This window comes from Topomyia yanbarensis, chromosome 3 (genome assembly GCF_030247195.1).
Source record: "Topomyia yanbarensis strain Yona2022 chromosome 3, ASM3024719v1, whole genome shotgun sequence".
In the NCBI taxonomy this organism is placed as follows: Eukaryota; Metazoa; Arthropoda; class Insecta; order Diptera; family Culicidae; genus Topomyia; species Topomyia yanbarensis.
The window spans coordinates 312,865,955-312,872,806 of NC_080672.1; positions in this window are offsets into that span (position 1 = coordinate 312,865,955).

Below are 6,852 nucleotides of genomic sequence, written 5' to 3' on the forward strand. Positions count from 1 at the left end.
AACTTAACTAGCGCCATTCTCCATTTTATACTGTGCTGCCGCGTATTGAACGCAGAATTCTTCTCTACAAACCGAGCAATCGATAACCTACTTCCTTCAACATCCAAGCTTCATGGTTGTATAGAGCAACAGGGAGTATCAGTGATTTGAATAACTCAAGTTTTGCGCGCATTCTTAGGCTATTGGTTTTTAGCTGACTACGCAAACCATGCTCGCAGCAACAACGTCCCTTTCTCCTTTGTGGCTAAAATCGTTATCATATGTAACTAGTATTTGAAGAAGCAGCAGAGGACGAAGGCGGTATGGCAACGGATCTTGGAGAATGCGCAGAAGACGATAGGATGCCGGCCCCTGATCTCCAAGAAGTCAAAGAGGAGATTGGTCGGCTGAAAAACAACAAACCTGCCGGTATAGATAAACTACCCAGCGAGCTATTAAAATACGGTGGTGAAACACTGGCTAGAGCGCTGCACTGGGTAATCGCCAATATTTGGGAGGAGATTCTTCCGGGGGAGTGGATGCAGGGTGTTGTTTGTCCAATCTGCAAAAAAGGTGACAAGTTGGATTGCTGCAACTGCCGCGCGATCACACTACTTAGCGCCACCTACAAGGTCCTGTCCCAAATTCTTTGCCGTCGATTGTCACAGTTTGCAAGGGAGTTCGTGGTGTACTCCCAAGCGGGATTCATGAGTTCCCGTGCCACCACGGACTAAATATTCGCAATTCGACAGGTTCTGCAGAAGTGCCGCGAATACAACGTGCCCACACATCATTTGTTCATTGATTTCAAATCGGCGTATGATACCATCGATCGAGATCAGCTATGGCAGATAATGCACGAGTACGGTTTTCCGGATAAGCTAACAGGATTAGTCAAAGCGACGATGGATCGGGTGATGTGCGTTGTTCGAGTATCAAGGACACTCTCGAGTCCCTTTGAATCTCGAAGAGGGTTAAGGCAAGGTGACGGTCTATCGTGTCTTCTGTTCAACGTTGTGTTAGAAGGTGTAATAAGGAGAGCGGGGATAGACACGAGTGGCACGATATTCAGGAAGTCCGTCCAGCTTCGCCAACGACATTGACATAATGGCACGGAAATTTGAGGCAATGTCGGAAACGTACATCAGACTGAAACCAGCAGGATTGGACTTGCCATCAACGTTTCGAAGACAAAATACATGAGAGGAAGAGGTTCTAGAAACGACACTGTGAACCTCCCATCCCGAGTTCGGTTGACGGTGACGGATTCGAGATGGTCGACGAATTCGTGTATTTGGGCTAACTGGTAACCACCGACAATGATACCAGCAGAGAAATTCATAGATAGATCTTGGCGGGAAATCGTGCCTACTTTGGGCTCCGGAGGACACTCCGGTCGAACAAAATCTACAAGACGCTGATTAGACCAGTGGTACTCTACGGCCACAAGACCTGGGCTATGCTCGTGGAGGACCCACGCGCTCTTGGAGTTTTCGAACGAAAGGTGTTGCGTACCATCTATGGTGGCGTGCAGAAGGAAGACGAAATGTAACGCAGACGAATGAACCATGAGTTGCATCAGCTGCTGGAAGAACCATCCATCGCGCATACCGTAAAAATAGGACGTTTTCGGTGGGCTGAACAACGCTTCATTTTATCCTATCCAGCATCATACGAATCAGCTTAATCAGTTTTGTCGGGATACCACGCTCAAGCATTATCTGCCACAGTTCGTTTTGTTTTACTGTGTCGTATGCCGCCTTGAATACACAGATGGTGAGTCCGCAAATTGTTTTCCCGGAATATATCCAGAATTTGTCGCTGAGTAAACATTTGATCCGTCGTTAACTGTCCTTCTCGAAACCCGCTTTGATATTCGTCGACAAAGCATTCAGCCAACGGGCGCAGTCTACCCAACAGAACACGAGAAACTACCTTGTAGGCAGCATTGAGGATCATTATTCCTCGGAAGTTTACAGCCCTTCTCCAAGATTGAGCATATGAGGCCATTCAACCAATCCGAAGGCATTTTTCCATCCACGCATATCATCCCAATCACGCAGTGGATTGCTTCGCACAGCCAGTCACTCCTAATTTTTAGAAGTTCAGCCAGGATTCTGCCCTTCCCAACGTTATCGTTTTTAAGCTTTCGCATAAACTCCCGCCTAGAAATCACTGAACAAAAAGAAATTGCAGGTTTGTTTACCCCTCGCTAATCGCCGGGTCTACTTACTCAAAAAAAAATTTTGGTCGAACAACGTTCGCTACCGCACGAAGCTAAACTTCTATAGAACACTCATTAGACCGTTTGTCTTATCTACTATGCTGGTACCGTACCCGCAATTTAATAGCAAAGAAAACACCTTTCCAATGGAATTAAAACATTGAAAATACAATGTATTCTTTATGAGTTAGAGGCATTAAAAAAAACAAATAGTTCACAGAAAAGTTCAATAATTCCGTAACAATTGAAATTTGATTATTCTTGTAGAATGAGATATTCTTAACCATGGACCAAGCCACCTTTATATGATAATGCTCCCTGGTTTAATCCCAACAAATTATACTGCATACTCCCACTACTACCTTGCAATATGTATATAGTTCTATCGCATCCATCATCCCGATCCCCAACCTATTTAATCGTCAATAGTTGCCAAAATGAAATAAATTGATTTTTATTGTGATTAATGAAACTTGAACAATTACTAAAACACTATAGAAATTTATTGAGTAGGATATGCCGCCCCCTGATTTTGCCGCTCGGGGCGGTTGCCACCTTCGCCCCCCCCCCCCTTAGCGCCGCCACTGGAGAACAGCTCGAAGCAACATCTGATACTGCTCCAAATGTATGTGATATCCAAGACTGACTTGGATAGTTCCATCCAGCCTTAGTTTGCATACCTTACATAACTAGACTCACTGTTCTCCATTCACCCACAACATTGTGTCGAAAATATTTTGTATTGTAATATTTCAAAATAACTCTGAAAGCTAGGAATATTTTTAAGTACCAAGCCACGATATGTTTAGCCTATCAATAAAAGACGGTGGACAATACATGAGACGTTTCCTATAATTTTCAAATAAAAACTTTTGCAAGTTTTGAAGATTTATAGGAATTTGAATCTATTTGTTTTGAGAACCGTGCAAAATCTCGCGCGGATTTGGCGCGTTTTTATTTTGTCGTAACAACCCTGTACTTAGACAAATTTTCTGGCGGCTAAAATGTAAGGGTGTCCGGGGCTGGTTGGCCGAAGGGGCAGGTTGGCCGAGTGCCTTTTATGAAAAGGCCATTATGCGCAGTAGCGACATCTGTAGTGATTTTGGTGGGGTATTAGGTCACCAATGTACCGACGTAATTTCAGGTGTTTTGGTGGTGTCGTTTGTACAGGAGCACGTTTGTTCTTTTTTCAGCACTGGTGAGTAAATTTCTGTTTCTGAAAAATAATATGTTTAACGCGAATCAATTTACATCCGATTTCCAATAACTTTGTACGGCTGGAAAGGTTATTCAAAATCCAACAAAATAGTATAACGGTGGTTACCAGTGTAACCTTATATTTGTTTGTGTAAATCGTGATTGTTCTCGAAAATATACTTTGGGGTAGGTTGGCTGAGTTCTGTGCGGGATTGGTTGGCCAATTTGTAAATTTAGTGTAGAGTAATGTGCACTTTGATATTTGTTAAATGCCAACCTATTTCAAAGCAAAATTTGATATTATGGTAATATTGATGATCATAAGGAAAAATATAAACGAGTAATAAGTAATAAAAATAATTTAAAATTATTAACAAATAGAAATAAGAGATTAGAATCATTAAAAGTCGGAAATTGTTTATAAAAAAGTTGATTCCGATATTTTATGAATTAAATACCAAGCAGGTTTCAGAGTCTCTGGCGTGTGCCGCTTCAATCCTGAAATTTTCCCTCCTGAGTTGTTTCTATTAGGACGACCCAACACCGAACAAAACTCGTCCATTAGCATAGAATCTGCTGCAGATGTAAGTCTCTCTGAAGACGTCAGATCTCTTCCCAAGGCGAGTGCACGATCTGATTCGAAGAAGTGGCAAGTTCGTAAACGCCGATCGTCTCAAATTTTGACCGATTCCTCAATAAAAGCAGTATTGGAGGAGCAGAAAAATGAAATCAAACGTAAGCGTACGCTGGCGGAGGAAAAAAATCAGCGAGAGCTGGTAAACAGTCCACTAAAGCTGTCAAAGGTAAGTGCAAAAAGGTTAAAAAGACTAAAAAGTGAAGAGTGGATTTTATTTTCCTTACCTATATACGAAAAATCGATATTTTTTTGAATTAAAAGTTTTCCACTGATACATTTGAGTGTTTAACTTATTTTACCAAACTCGGCCAACCTACACTAAGGCAAAATGCATAGCGAAATTCATAAGATTCATCTTATGATGAGTAGAAAAGTAACAAAACTATGTTTTCATAAGATTAATATGAAAAACATACGACTTGTATGATTACCTGTTACTATGTTTTAATTGCCGCAAGGTTCTACTGTATCGATTTTGTTGGCTATTTTCGGCAAATTTGAGACTAAGAGAAACGAAAGCAATGAAATTCAAAGACGGATAGGTATTCTAGAGCGAATCAGTTATAAACTTAGAACGGAAAACTAGAACTAGGCAGGCTCATATGGGCATGATCGAAAGGAAATGTGAAGAATTCTTTGCCTTATGCAGAGTAGGAGTTGGGCGTTGCACCCAAGTCTACCGCATGGTCTATGGTAGAACATAACTCATCATCATGTTCTACCATAGACCATGCGGTAGACTTGGGTGCAACGCCCAACTCCTACTCTGCATAAGGCAAAGAATTCTTCACATTTCCTTTCGATCATGCCCATATGAGCCTGCCTAGTTCTAGTTTTCCGTTCTAAGTTTATAACTGATTCGCTCTAGAATACCTATCCGTCTTTCAATTTCATTGCTTTCGTTTCTCTTAGTCTCAAATTTGCCGAAAATAGCCAACAAAATCGATACAGTTGTATGATTACCTTAACATTTTACAAGTTATTGCATATGCCAGTCGTTCAAGTTTCATACGAGCATCTTATGATTCTCATAAACATAAGAGAAATGTATAATATTGTCTTACGATAATTCAAAGATGCCTTATGGAACATGAAATCATAGCAAACCGATTTGACCAAATAAATGCCGTTTCATAAGATAATCTTATGATTTATATACGTGCTACTTGTGGCTAAAAATTATACGATATTCCTATGAAATTTGCTGTATTTTTTGCCTGAGTGTACCCCAGCCCTGGGGTTGGTTGGCCGATTTTTCTTTCCGCATTTGTTTGCTAATAACTTTTTCCCTGATTTTTTTCATGAATGAAAAAAAATTACATATGTGCTCAAGGATTGTATCTTCATGACAGCGCAAACCTCTTGTCAAAAAGTCTAACCAGAATGAGTACAGAAATTCTGAAAGCAAAACTCGGCCAAGCAGCCCCGGTCTCCCCTACTTGTTTGTTTTCACGTTTCTCTAACATGGCGGTTCATGTTTGGCTTAAGCTTAAAATTATTTTTTTAACAATTCGCGTGTTCTCATTTAGCCAACGAATGTAGAAAATTGCTGAATCGTGTGTAAACAACGGCGTCGGCGGTGAAACACGATGAGTTATGTTCTATCAATGACCATGGGGTAGGCTTGGGTGCAACGCCCAACTCCTATTTAGCAGAAGGCAAAATATTCTTCACATTTCCTTTCGATCATGTCCATATGAGCCTGCCTAGTCCTAGTTTTCCATTCTAAGTTTATAACTGATTCGCTCTAGAATACCTATCCGTCTTTCAATTTCATTGCTTTCGTTTCTCTTAGTCCTAAATTTGCCGAAAATAGCCAACAAAATCGATACAGTTAAAATGATTTTTTTAAAACAAGTTTGTTATTGTTTGGGTACAGAATCCGCTAGATTTTTCTAGAGAAGAGTACAGATAGAAAAGATTTTTCAACTCTCGGTACAGATTTAATTGTGGCAACACTGGGTGTACGCCAGTTCACCGCTTATGAGGCTACTAAGCAAAGGATAATCAAAAGCACAATCCAACTTTTTACGTGCCATAATGGCGGTCTAAATTGTTTAGTTCGTTATACGTTTAATTGCCCTTTTTTGACAATAATCGTTTACGCCAGCTTGACAGCAACGCCCAAGTTGCTCCCATTGAATAAACATGACTTAATCTCATTGGGCGGTTGACGTAAACTATTATTGTCGAAAAACGGCCATAAAACGTATTACGAACTGAACAATTTAGACCGCCATTATGGCACGTAAAAAGCTGGATACCCAAGTAACAATTTAAGTTTTATAGCACACTACAAGTGCGATCTAAGTCTCAAAATAGACTTCAAGAGCGCCATAAAGCCTCAATTGTTACTAGGGATAGGGCCACTTACACGAAGGGCTAGTAATCTTCATTACTGAGTAGTAACGTCACTTTTAATGATCGTGTAAGGCGAGTAATGACGGAATTCCCATACAATTCCAGTACGACATTACTTAGTAATGGCACTTTTATTGTGCGTGTAAGCGGCCCTAATAATTTTGGGTTATTTTTCAGAAACAAACAATACAATAGTTTATACAGACGCATCTCCAAACGCTCTAGTTGTTTTTATCAAAGAAAATATTCACAGGACATCTCCTGTTATAAGCTTTACCTCGAAAGCGTTGACAGCTACTGAGAAAAGATCACCAAAATCAACGAGAGACATTAGGCGCCGTTTTGGCCGTAGAATGTTTTTGTTACACTTGGTTGTCACTTCACGGCGTCACGGACAAGACAGTCAGATAGGTAGAAAAAACCACCGTCAAGTCGTTACAAATTCTCAAGTGAA